This window comes from Dipodomys spectabilis, unplaced genomic scaffold, assembly GCF_019054845.1.
Source record: "Dipodomys spectabilis isolate Male_0828 unplaced genomic scaffold, ASM1905484v1 ptg000076l, whole genome shotgun sequence".
Classification (NCBI taxonomy): Eukaryota; Metazoa; Chordata; class Mammalia; order Rodentia; family Heteromyidae; genus Dipodomys; species Dipodomys spectabilis.
Window position 1 is genome coordinate 6,011,453 of NW_024870753.1, and position 12,489 is coordinate 6,023,941.

The following is a 12,489-nucleotide window of genomic DNA, read 5'->3' on the forward strand; positions in this document are numbered from 1 at the left end:
CTTCTAGAGGGAGAAAAGATCTCTTCCGGTTCAGATCAGACAGCGCTGTAGGTGGGAGAGGAATGAGGCCTGCATCAGCCCTGAGCCAATCATGCCCAAGCTTTCTCCCTGGCTCTTGGCACCTGCCTGGTGTCTGTCCCCAGCTTTCCCCTGCCCCCCACCCCTGCACCCTCCTCTCCCCATTCTGCACTCCCCCATCCCATCCTACAGAGCGCCACCTCCTCCAGGAAGCTTTGCCTCCTATGTCTGGAAGAGCTAGACCGCCCCCCCCCCGCCATACACACAGGGCCCCTCACACTTCATCTATCACTCATCCTCTCCTGGCAGGGACAACAAATTGGTTTCATCTTGGGCTGGTTCCAATTGACTGGCGGTGCCTTCCTGTGTTGATAAGGATTGTGAAGCCATTTGGAAGCTCACCTCGTGGTGGGGAGGGGGGTTGGTGCGCGCCCATGGAAATCAACCAGGAATGGTTGCTGTGGGCAGGGGAGGGAGGCTGCCGTGGGCATCTGGCTGCTGTGTTCCAGGCACTGGGGACCAGTCCTAAGCCCCTCCCCCTCGGGCACTACCAGCGTCCAGCCCTGTGTCCCCCAGCGCAGCGCCTGACACGCAGCTGGCCTCCAGCCTCTGCTGTTAGGGACATCCTACGGTCATCTCGCTCTTAAATGCCCTTCCTAGCAACTGGCACCCGGACACACCTCGGTGGCCCGGTCAGGCATGGACACAGGGACCGTGCCGGCCTTACCCACGGTATCTACCCAGGGCCCAGAAGGAAACTAACGGCAAGGAGAGGAGAGCCGGGCTGTCCGACCCCAGGGAGGAAGACTTGGCATTTACACAGCAAACAACACCCAGGTGAGGCCGTGTGTCAACAAGGCCGGAACAGCTCCCACGTCTCCGCATACTTCAAATGTTTGCCACACGGCAGACATTAATATTTTAACGGCTGCACATCACTGGCAGGCAGAGCAGCCTCTGGGAATACTGGGTAAAAACTGAGCTATAACAGCCTGGCTGTCTGCGAGGTCAGCGGGGTGCTGCCACCCCTTCCTCGCCAGGGCCGGGCACCCGGGGCGCCCGATGGGAATCAGCGGAGCTCGCCTGGCCTGGGTGCCCCCGTGGCTCCCAGGATCCTCTCTGAGCCCCAAGCTCTGGGAGAGGACAATCTGTGTAAGCAAGAGATGGCAAATCCAGCCCCAGCAGCACTGAGTGCCGTTCCTAAGTCCAGCCCCGGCTGTCCTGGGAGGACCAGTGTGGGGCATCCTGGGGAAGAAGTTTACTCATGGTGGAATCCTCAAAGCCAGAGAGGAACAGTGTCCAGATTCCTGATGTCCCTTGAGACAGGATTTCTCCAGTCTTTCACAAAGAAGATGAATGCTCAGTAACCCTCATGTACATCATTTCAGACCATGTGTGTGTGTGTGTGTGTGTGTGTGTGTGTCTGTGTCTGTGTCTGTGTGTGCGTGTGTGTCAGTACCAGAGCTTGAGGCCACAAACTCCAGGTCTTGTGTCCTTCCTTGACTTTCTTGCTCATGACTAATGCTTTACTACTTGGGCCATGCCTCCAGTCTGGCATTTTGCTGATAAATGAAGATGGATTCTCACAGACTTTTCAACCTGGGCTAGCTTCAAGTCTCAGCCTCCTGAGTAGCTAGGATTAAAGGGTGAGCCACTAGCACCCAGCTATCAGTTAAGACCTTCACAAATTCTCTGGTTAGGAAGTCTGAGAAGGTACTTGTTCTTTTTTCTAAGCTTGGCCTCAGGCCCATCACTGATGTAGAATGGGTCTGTAATTACAATTACTTGTTAATAACAACTAGTGTTTAATGAGCACTTACTATGTTCTAAGGCTGGGGTTGGCCTGCTTTTTCTGTAGACAAGCAGATAGTAGGTATTTTCAGCTTTATGGGCCATACTCCACTCTGTGGCTGTCACCCAAAGCAAGATCATACTTAAGTAAAAGTGAGTTGCTGTGTGTCAGTCAAACAGTTTATCAAGACAGGTTGCAGTGGGTGTGGTGGCTAAAGCCTGTAATCCTAGCTACTTGGGAGGCAGAGATCAGAGGATCACAGTTCCAGGCCAGCAGCCTGGGCAAAAATAAGTTCCCAAGTTTCCATCTTAACAGATGGCTGAATGGTGGCACATGCCCATCATCCACAGCACAGGGAGGAAGATGGCAGCCCGGGCCAGCCTGTAGTCCTGGTTACTCAGGAACCTGGGAACTGAGGATTGTGCTTCAAAGCCAGCCTGGGCAGGAAAGTCCAGGAGACTCTTATCTACAATGAACCACCAGAAAACTAGAAGTGGCGCTGTGGCTCAAAGTATTAGAGGGCTCACTTTGTGCACAAAAGCTCGGGGATAGCGCCCAGACCCTGAGTTCAAGTCCCAGGACTGGTAAATAAATAAATAAACAAACAAACAAATAAATAACCAATGTAAAAAGAGGCTAGAGATGTGGTTCAAGTAGTAGAGTGCCTGCCTAGCAAGCTTAAGGCTCCAAGTTCAATCCCTAGTACAATCAAAACAACAGAAACCTGAAAAACACACATGCCCATACATGCCCCCCAAATCCCATGTGTTCAAGGCTTGGTGCCCAGCCTATGGAGCTCCAGGAAGATGTTGGAATTTTCTAGTGTGAGGTTTTAGGTCATTGGGAGTATACTCCAAAAGGATTGTGGGAAATCAGTGCAAGGTTAATAGGTAGTATAGCTGGAATTTGAACCACTTCCTTAGAACAGTGTAGTTAAAGGTTTTATAACAACAGGGTACATTTGTAGAGGATTACTCAGGTATCAGGAACTGCTCTGAAGGGTTTATTATAGGCAGTATTATGCCCATTTTAAAGATGGCAAAACTAAGTCCAAAGAGATGGAATTAACTTGTCCGAAGGGCAGAGGGCTGAGGCTGGACAGTCTAGTTGTACACTCTTGTGTCCTATCTGCAAAAGCGTTCAGATCTTGGAGGTAGGTCTGTGGGAGGTAGTCCTTGCTATATCAACTTCTACACCAATGTAAGATATCTACCTGTCCTCATAGTAGGTCCTGAGCAAAAGAACCCATTGCATGTTGTGGCTTTCTGATCCTCACTACATGGAAGTTCAATGGCTGAGAGGTCTTAATGTGCAGATATCAAAGTCCCAGCAGTCAGCATTCCCACAGCCACAGCTAACTACCCAGATCTAGGCTCTGTCAACTTGTTCCCCTGGGCCCAGGTGCTGGAGCTCTGGGTCAGCCCTCCAGGGGCTGAGTCCCAGCCCGTGGTGGGGCTGCCCGCCTTTGCCCAGTCAGCACAGCCTGGCCAGTGTTGGAGCAGTCAGCCAGAGTGCCTGCGTCCCTCCGCTGCTCGCTCCCAGGTACAGAGCAGATAGCAATTTTCCTTTTTACTTATTGGTGCAAGGCGAGTCAGAGAGCCTGACAGGGCCCCAAACAAGCTGTCAGGAACTTCTAATTAGGGCTGAACGGCTTAGAGAGTGCACACGCCCTCCCAGCCTCGGAATTAGCAGGACAACGTGCCCAGATGGAGTCAGACAGGCTGAAAGAGAAAAGCCAGCAGTGAGACTGCAAGGGGAGGGAGCTGGGGAGCTCGGGATGAACCCTAAAGGACGCCCAGCCCCCAGGCCTGGGAGCTAGACCTGTGTGGCCTTCAGGTTATCCCCTAGAGCTCACCAGTTCCTTCATGAAAGGAGAAAAGAGGGGATTACATCTTTCCTCTCCCACAGGACATCCTACAGAGGGAGCAGGAAGGAGCTGACATCTTGGACTTAAATGAGCCAGTACTAGACTCGATCCTGGGCCCTCTTGAGTTCCACTATCCTCCTCTGTAACATGGGGAATGACAGAGCACCGGTGGCACTTCCTAGGAATGGGTTGGGGGGGGGAGGACTGTTTAAGAGCATACCTGCAAGAACCAAGTACAGAGCCTGATATAAACCAGGGGCTTTGGGGATCAACGCTAGCCTTTATCCGTGAGCTATGCTGAGCCCTGCATTAGGACCTTCCAGAGGAAGCACCTGTGCTGCCCACATGGACAATCTCATGAAATCTGCATCGGGGACATCTGTCCAATGTAGGCATTGCATCCCACATTGGACAGATGGAGAAACTGAGACTGGAAGAGAGGTGGTCCCACCTGCTCAGACTCAGATTGAACAAGAGGTGAGTTCTGCATTCAAATGCCAGAGGAAATAATCCTATGCACATCAACAGCTACCGTGTTCTGCACAACTATAAAGCAGCAGCAGGCTTTGTGTAAAGCAAGCCACCTGACATCCCCTCCCACAATGCCCTAGTTCCTGCTTTGCGTAAAGCCAGCCATGTGACATCCCTTCCCATAATGCGCTAGTTCCTAGCCCAATTTTCAGCAGCCTAAAAAGCTAGGAAGTGCTCCTTTGTGATGTCTGCTGGTGTATCCTGGGTCCTACCTTTGGGAACCTACAGCCCTGTTCTCAGCCCGCCAGGCTCAGGTTCAGTTGCTGTGTTACTTGGTTAGTTAGTTGGTTAGTTGTTGCAGTGAGGAATCCCTGCCTCCAATCTCCTGACCCTCTTCTTGTTCCTGGTCCATTTCATCTGTTCCCTTTTGCCAACGTCTGTCAACCTGGCCTCCACAGTGACGTACTGGCCTGTCACTCACTGTCTAGAGCTCTTTGGAAACCTTGTCAAAGTGTTGATTCAGGCACATCTTGTCTCAACACCCTCTGACTCTAGAAATAGCAGCTCCCAGTAGACTCACCTCATGGGCGGCTGTAATTCTAGTTCTCTAAAATTGCTTTGCTTTGTGTTTCTTCCTTGGCAAGGGATTAAGATCCCAGGGTCTGGGGCCAGATGGCCTGCTTCTGTGCCTAGTTACTTTAACCTCTTAGTCTTCAGTTTCCTCATCTGTAGAGTGGGGATGCAGATACTACCCAACTCATCAGAATGCTCTGAAGATTACATATCAACACATATGATGGGATTAAGCATAGTGCCTGACATACACTAAGTACTGGAGATGGTGAGCTATTAGCTGTTATTTTTCTCATTGCTGTTATTATACATGGCATTTATTGCCCTTTGTAGCTTTAGGTCATTCACAAATTTCATTAGTATGCCTTCCACATCTGTGTCAAAGTCATGGATAACATCTGGGAAAGATGACAGCTCTATCCTGAGCAATTTTTTCTGCAGTGTAACCACATATAGGCCTTTGCCCCCCTGGGCCTGCTCTAAAGACTCCTGGTTACAATTCTTCAGCTTGTCCCCCAGGGTCGCCCTGAGATATATGGCAAATATCATACCGAAATCCTCTTCCTGTATCTAGGAATATTTTTTTGGCCTACTGGTATTTGTGTGTATATACTGGTGCTTGGGCTTGAGTTCAGGCCCTTGTATTCTCGCTTGGCTCTTTTGCTCTGGGCTGGTGCTCTACCTCTTGAGCCACATCTCCATTTCCAGCTTTTTGCTAGTTAATTAGAGATAGGAGTCTCATCAATTTTTTTTTCTGCCTGTGCTGGCTTTGAACCATGATTCTTAGATATCAGCCTCCTGAGTAGTGAGGATTTATAGGCATGAGCTCCCAGCTCCCAGCTGACCTACCAATATTTTACAAAGAAAGAGAGGTTTGTTTTTCCAGCATGCCTAGTCTTCAGTAAACCCATTCTGATTTCTGGTGATCACCCCGGACTTTCCTTTGCATCTCATCATCTCTACTCCATGGCTGTCCTAGAAGCCTGCTGGGAGCGGGCGGGGGGGGGGGGGTTGGGGAGGGGGAACAAGGGGGGCTGGCAGTGGCCCATCTGTAGACCATGGAGGCATTCACCTGAGAGGGAATTCAGCAATGCCATCTCACAGCTCTAGAAGGGAGGGAAGAAAGAGGCCTGAAATACTTATTTAGCCCAACCACATCCTCTCCTTTGCTCTCTGTGCCCTCTTGAGCTCAGGTCCCTCTGATTTGCTCTGCCTTTCCCAATCCAACCATTCCTCTTTCTCAGACAGAGGGAAGAGGAGCCCAACAGCCTTCCTACACCATTGACACCATACCAACCACGCCCATCGGCAAAGCCTTCTGGGTCTTGGTCCATAGGCAACTTGCAAAGTCCTTTTTTCCCCCTGATGTCTCCCCTCATCTGGAGTTGAGGTTTCTTGAGTTTTGCTTTTTAGGGAGCAATCAGGTAACTCTGAAGACTGCTTTTAGTCAGCTAAGAAAGTGCAGCCCTTGGGAGATGGGCACGCAGGGCAGGGGGGACAGGACAAGTCACTTGATCCTGGTCTGGCTGGGACCTCCTCTAGTATCTATACCTCCGTGCAATGCCAAAGATGAAGCCCTGGGGGCAGGGCGTGGAGGGAGGTGATGGAGGCAGAGCTGACACACCGTCTCTCCTCCAGGACCAGCAGCTCCCCGCTCCCCAGGCCCTCATGCTACTCTTTATTCATTAAAATGCTCAGATGCTGACTAACTTTATTTGCTCAATATTTATTTCGCCAACCTTGAAGCGGGAACAAGAGGCAGCTTGATTGAAAGGTTGTCTGGTTTCATTGTGGCTCCTGTAAGTAATTCTACAGCCCTGGTGGAAACAGTGTTTTATAACTTGCCAGAGCAGATATCCCTTCGCGAATTGGAATGGATGGTCCCATGTCACCTCCGCTGTCCTCTGCCTAATGCCAGGTCCCTGAGTCACTGCCCGTCTCCCACCCCCTTGGCCCTCTGCACAAGGGGACAAGAAACCCGTCCTCCTGGAAGACCAGGCAGCACCTGCTCCTCCCACAGGATCTGGGATGGCCTAGAGACCAGTAGATAGCCCTGGATGAGTCTGACCAGGCCACAAGGGGAAAGACCTCAGGGCAGAAGGAAGCAAAATGAATGTGGCTTGTTCTCTGAGCAGCTCCAAAGTCCAGGCTGCTAAATTTGGGCCCAGTCCTTCCTTCCTGGCACAAAGGAAACCCTGAGATGCCCTCTGCAAGGTATTCAGTGTCTCAAATCCCTCATGCCACAGCTGACCAACCTCCTGTTAAGGAATGCAATAGGCCGAGTCCCCGTGAGTTACACTGGACACACAGTTGTGTTCCCTCCCAGCATTCCCTTCCCTCAAGCCAGGAGGCTTAGTGGGCAGCACAGGTCTGTGTGGCAGGCTCTGAGTGGGCTTTACCCGTGGCTCCCCTCCTAAGGGGCTGAGGAAGTTCCATCTCCTCCCCCAGGCACTGATCACGGTTCTGATCACAGCTCGGCTCCCTTCTCCTTACTATTATGACTAAATCAAGTTGGGTGATTTATTTTCCACTTATCTTTCCCGTTTCCGCTCCCTGTCCGATCTGCACTGTTGAACACAGCAGAGTGAAAACATATCATCCGTTCCGATCAGCGGCTGGGAGCCCCAATCATGTCCTGCTCCCTGTGCCTTGTGGGTAAAAGGGTCTACAGGAGGAGGGAGACACCCCATCTCCACAGGGTCCCAAGGGTCCAGACCTCAACCTCAGAGGCCTTTGGAGTTTGAGGAGATCTTTGCAGAGGGAATGAGACACAGGGGTGTTAAAACAAACATACAAAAAGGTTGGGGAGATAGCTGGGGTGGGGGCGGTGATTATTGGGGCCATTGCCCCAGCCTCAACTAGCACAGGGCACAGTTGCTGGCTTTCTCAAAGGAACATGAGGACTTTGGCTCTGTGCTTTGGAAAAGCTGCCCCTGTCCCAGGGCACAGGAGGAAGGAGGAAGAAGATGATTGGTGGCTAGCCAGAGCTCACAGATCATCTGGGAGGGAGGAGACCAAAATCTCCATCTTCCTCCACAAGGCCATGTGTCCAGTCATTCAGGTGATCCCTCTGAAAATATGATGCCAGAAAAGATGTCAAGGGCCCCAAAGCAAAAGATAAGACAGTAGAACTGGTAACCGGCTCCATCAATATGGAGATAGGCTTTCAGAATGCAACTGGGAGCCTCAGGTGTGGAACTCTGGAGCCTGAAAGGAGTCTAGACCCACAGGAGCATCCTTCAGAGACAGAAGGCCTTGGGGTAGCATCCAGAGAAAACTGGGACACATTGTACCCCATGTGGCATCAGGTTGGCATCAGATCCATAGCACATGGCAAATATTGGCTCTTGTATGGAATGATAAGGTTTGATATTCTTTGGGTATGTAGTACAGCTAGCCTGTGTGTATGACATTTTGACACCTTTTACATCCACTGACTCATAAAATTAATTCTAGCAAAACCCTATTTGGTAGGTACAATGCATATCTCAGCCTTACAAAGGAAGGACAGGGGCACAGAGAGATGAAATAATTTTCCCATCATTACACAGCTGGAGGTAGAAGAGCTAGGACTGGAATCATCATTGTTATCATCATTAATGGCAAAAAGTCTTCCATCTCTCCTGGTTTCAACCGGGAAGACCATGTTAACCTTTGAAAACATTACTGGATTATATCTGAGCCTCAGGTAAACTAAACAGAAGGCACTGCCCACAGGCTAACAATGACACTAGCACCTTTCATTCTCAGCAACCAAATCTCCACTTTCCCTAAGCTTCTCAGCACCAACTTTTCTCCAGAGAAGAATAATTCACTCACTCAAACACGTTAACTGTGACTGCTGAGCTGGGTACCTGCTTTCTGATGTATTTGCCTTCTAACTTCAGGCAAATTCTAAGGACCATTCTATGGTTTCCAAACTCTGTCCTGTGAAATCGTACATGTTCCAAAGAGCACCCTAAAGATTTGCCAGGAAGCAGGAAACAGAAGGAATACCGAGGTCCAGAGGGCCAGGCAGGGGTCGGCCTCTGCCTCAACTTAACATCCCCCTTTTATGTGTTTAAATGTCAAGGGCCTATGTAAGAAATGAGGAATATCACCTCTTTGAAAAACATGTTTCAAAACGATTTATATTACTTCAAGATACTGAATTAACTCTGAAGATTTCCCCAATCTCCTGTCTTACTAGAAAGCCTGTTGGGAAGGTAGATACAAGTCATGGGAAAAACACGTTGAGAATGTTGCCAGGCAAATGTGATAATGACCTCAGGCTTTGAGAAGCTGGCATTCCAGCAGGGCAGGAAAACAGTTCAATAGTCAACCACAGGAGAGCAGCTAGCATTACACCAAGTCTATGCCAAGAATGGGGAGGCGCAAAGGGGAGGAGAGGACATTTATTGCTGCTGTGTGGGCAGAAAGCTCCCTACCCAAGATGAGATGTGAGCCAAACCTTAAAGATAGGTGGCTAGGGGGTAACCATTTCTATTGCCATCAGCTAATAGTCCTTGGTCTAATTTGGGCCAGATGGAGCCAAGGGAAGTAAAAAGGATGCATGCAGAATAATTTGCAGGATGGTTTAGGAGAAAAGAGCAATTGATTTGCTACCCACCAGAGAAGTCTGATATCAGAATTGTTGCTCAATATAACAAACTGAATCCAGGAGCATATGAAAAATTCTAAGCCATCACCACGTGGGCTTTATCTCAGGAATGCAAGGTTGGTTTAATAACAAAAAGATCCATTAATATAACAGAATAAAATAAAGAGAATAAGGAAGAAAACCCACATGATCATCTTGATAGACACACCAAAAAAGGCATTTGACATAATTTAACACTCCTTCATAATATATGCACTCAATAGATTAGAAATAGAAGGAATTTTTCTTAACCTGATAAAGGTAATCTATGAAAACCTATAGCTAATGTCGTATTTTATGGTGAGTGAGTGAATTCATTCCCTTTAAGCCCAGGAACAAAACAAGGACATCCTTCATACCACTTTTTGGTTGGTACTGGGATTAGAACTCAGGGTCTTTCACTTGCTAAGCAAGCACTCTATGCACCCCAGCCCCCTTCTTACCTGGGAAATTAGACAAGATAATAAAGTTAAAGGCATCCAGACTGGAAAGGAAGAAATAATACTATCTTCTCTCTATTTACAGATGACATGATTATATATCATATATGCATATAGGTATATATGATATATATATACACATATACAGCCTAAGGAATGCACTAAAATTATTATAACAAATGAGTTCACCAAGGTTGTAAAGTACATCAAAATTTAAAAAACACTTATTACATATCTACATACTAGCAATGAAAAATCCAAAAGTGAAAACAAGAAACAACTTCATTTCCAACAACATTAAAAAGAATAAAATATTAGGAAAAATTTTAACTTAGAAAGTCAAAATCATTAAAAAATAATCAAAGAAGAGCTAAATAAATGTTAAGATATTCTTTGTGTCTAGACTGAAAGACTTACTATTGTTAAAATGAAAATGCTTTAGAAACAGATCTATAGATTCAACAATAACAGTCCTTACTGGAATTTCAGCTGACTTCCTGGGTCTTAGAACCCCCATTCACCTTTTTCTGTTCCTGTTTGCCATTAATTAGCAGTGCAACAGAGGAGAAGTTCCCTTCTTGGGATCTGGTGGCCTCCATTATACAAAGGGAAGCGTGAAATAAATAATGTAAAACCCTACCCAGGTCTTCTCTGGTGGGGATGGAAGGTGACATTTCCCCAAGGAGGAGGTGGGAGGCCCACAGGGAGGAGGTAGATATTGCTAGTACTACCCAAACCATAGATCAAGGGTCCTTGCGGCACCCACCCAGACAGGATGGCCTGAAGGGTGGGTGTGAAGGCTGCTCACACCTATTTCCAGAAGGTGCATGGCACTTGCTGCTTTCTGGGAACCACACATGAAACCCAGAAGAAAATCCAGGAATTATTATTATGCCCATTATTGTTGTTGTTATTGCATGTACGTGCTGCAGGACTAATTTGGGAGAAGGGGGCATGCTGTCTTTTTGCTAGATCTTACAAACATCGCTATGATAATAAAAAAAAAATTATATGCTTGAAAACATGTACCCAACACTGCCCTATGTTTTCTTCTAATTGTTCCCAGAGCCTCCAAGAGCCACATTTAAATAAAATGGGGCAATTATTTAGTCTGCAATTAAAGATTGCAGTGATTTATTTTTTAAAGAGGAATATCATCGCTGGGGGTGAACTGGCGGGAAGGGAGAAGAGGGCGTCCATGGTGGGGCAGGAGGAGGATAGCAGACCTGTACAGGTTCGAGGGCATCTTATTCTATTACAGCTAAGACCCCTGGGAAACCTGAAACTCAAAATGGTAGGAGAAGAGGAGGAAAGAAACAGTCCACATCTCTGCAGTGTGGGAAGGGCTAGAGCAGCCCAGGCCTTTCTCTGGTTCCATATTGTGAAATTTCTGCCAAAATTGCCTGCAAATGCTCCCCAACTTGGCCCACTGTGGCATACCGTGGGACTTGGCACACCATAATAATTGCTAGAGGAAATAATCTGATTCCACTCAGCCTCCCTAGAATCCCTGGTCCTGGGAGGGTCATGGCTCAGCCTCTGTGAGCCTTTGCTCCCTGTGAATGGGACTTTGTCCTTCTGTGTCTCAGGGTGGTAGAGTCAGGTGATGGCAGGCTGATGGGAAGTGTAACCAAGATTACAGATAAAACCCTGCCAAGACCCACAGCACTCTAACCCTGCAGGGGGCCATGGTCTGGCACAAGGTGCCATGACAGAGTTGCATGACTAGCGCTGGGTTTGGGAACAGGGAATATTGTAAAGGAGCCTTCTGGCCTTGGGTACCAGGGATGAGTTACATGCATACTCATCTTTCAGGGGTGGCCATCCAAGTCACCCCTCATGAGCGAGATGTTCCCCAAAGACACAGGCTGTCACTCTGACTTGCTCAGCTCTGGGGTATTCTTTTCACAGAGAGCAAGACCACGTAAGTGAGGTGAGGAAAGATGGCAGACACGAGGAAGGTAATCCTTCGTTTCAAGTTCCTGCGGCCCTTTCCACTTCCTAACGCCTCCTCTTTCTGTGGGGTAGCTCATTCCTGGCAAGCCACCAAGCTTCCAGGAGACTTGGGCTGCTCTCTTGCTCGTCCCCTCCCCTTCCTTGCTTGGTCACCTCCTACTCTGTGTAGCTGTGAGAAATCTTTCCACACGCTCCCACCACTGCACCTCCTTCTATCTCCATGATAGCCTCTTCATAGTAATCTCCTGCCTGGTGTCATTCCTGCCTTCTTCCAAAGGCTCCATGGGTCAGGGACATGGCTGCTCATGTTCCCCCACGGTGTCTCCAGCCCTCCTCCTCCCCCCTCCCCACCCCTTGCCACCAGGCACTCCATTGGTGCTTCTAGAGTAAACTTTGCAAGTAGATGGATAAGGGAAAAGTGGTCGGGTAGGGCCAAAGCTAGGGCTGGCTTTGTAGGACACAGAGTCAGATGTGTGCCTCTCCAGGAAACTTTCAAGACAGTGGAGCTTGGGGCTCAGTAGCAGGTTGGGCTGTGACAAGGCTGCCTTTTCGGACGCCACGTGGAGGAGTCCTCCCCAGGGGCCAGACTTATCTAGGAAAGGGAGGTGGTAGGACCCCGTTCCCAAGGTCCCACAGCCACTACCCCCTGCTTCCTGCTGCAAGGTCACAGGGGCCTCTTTTTTGTCAGGAGGAAAAAGGAAGCAGACAGGAATAGCATGGCCAGGTTTGGCTA

General features: G+C 48.8%; 1 protein-coding gene across 1 annotated transcript in view; it reads right to left on the reverse strand.

Moving 5' to 3' along the window:
- Window positions 1–12,489, reverse strand: part of Dscaml1 (DS cell adhesion molecule like 1) — a 256,507-nt gene that overhangs the window by 194,146 nt on the left and 49,872 nt on the right. The gene's annotated exons all lie outside the window — the stretch shown is intronic.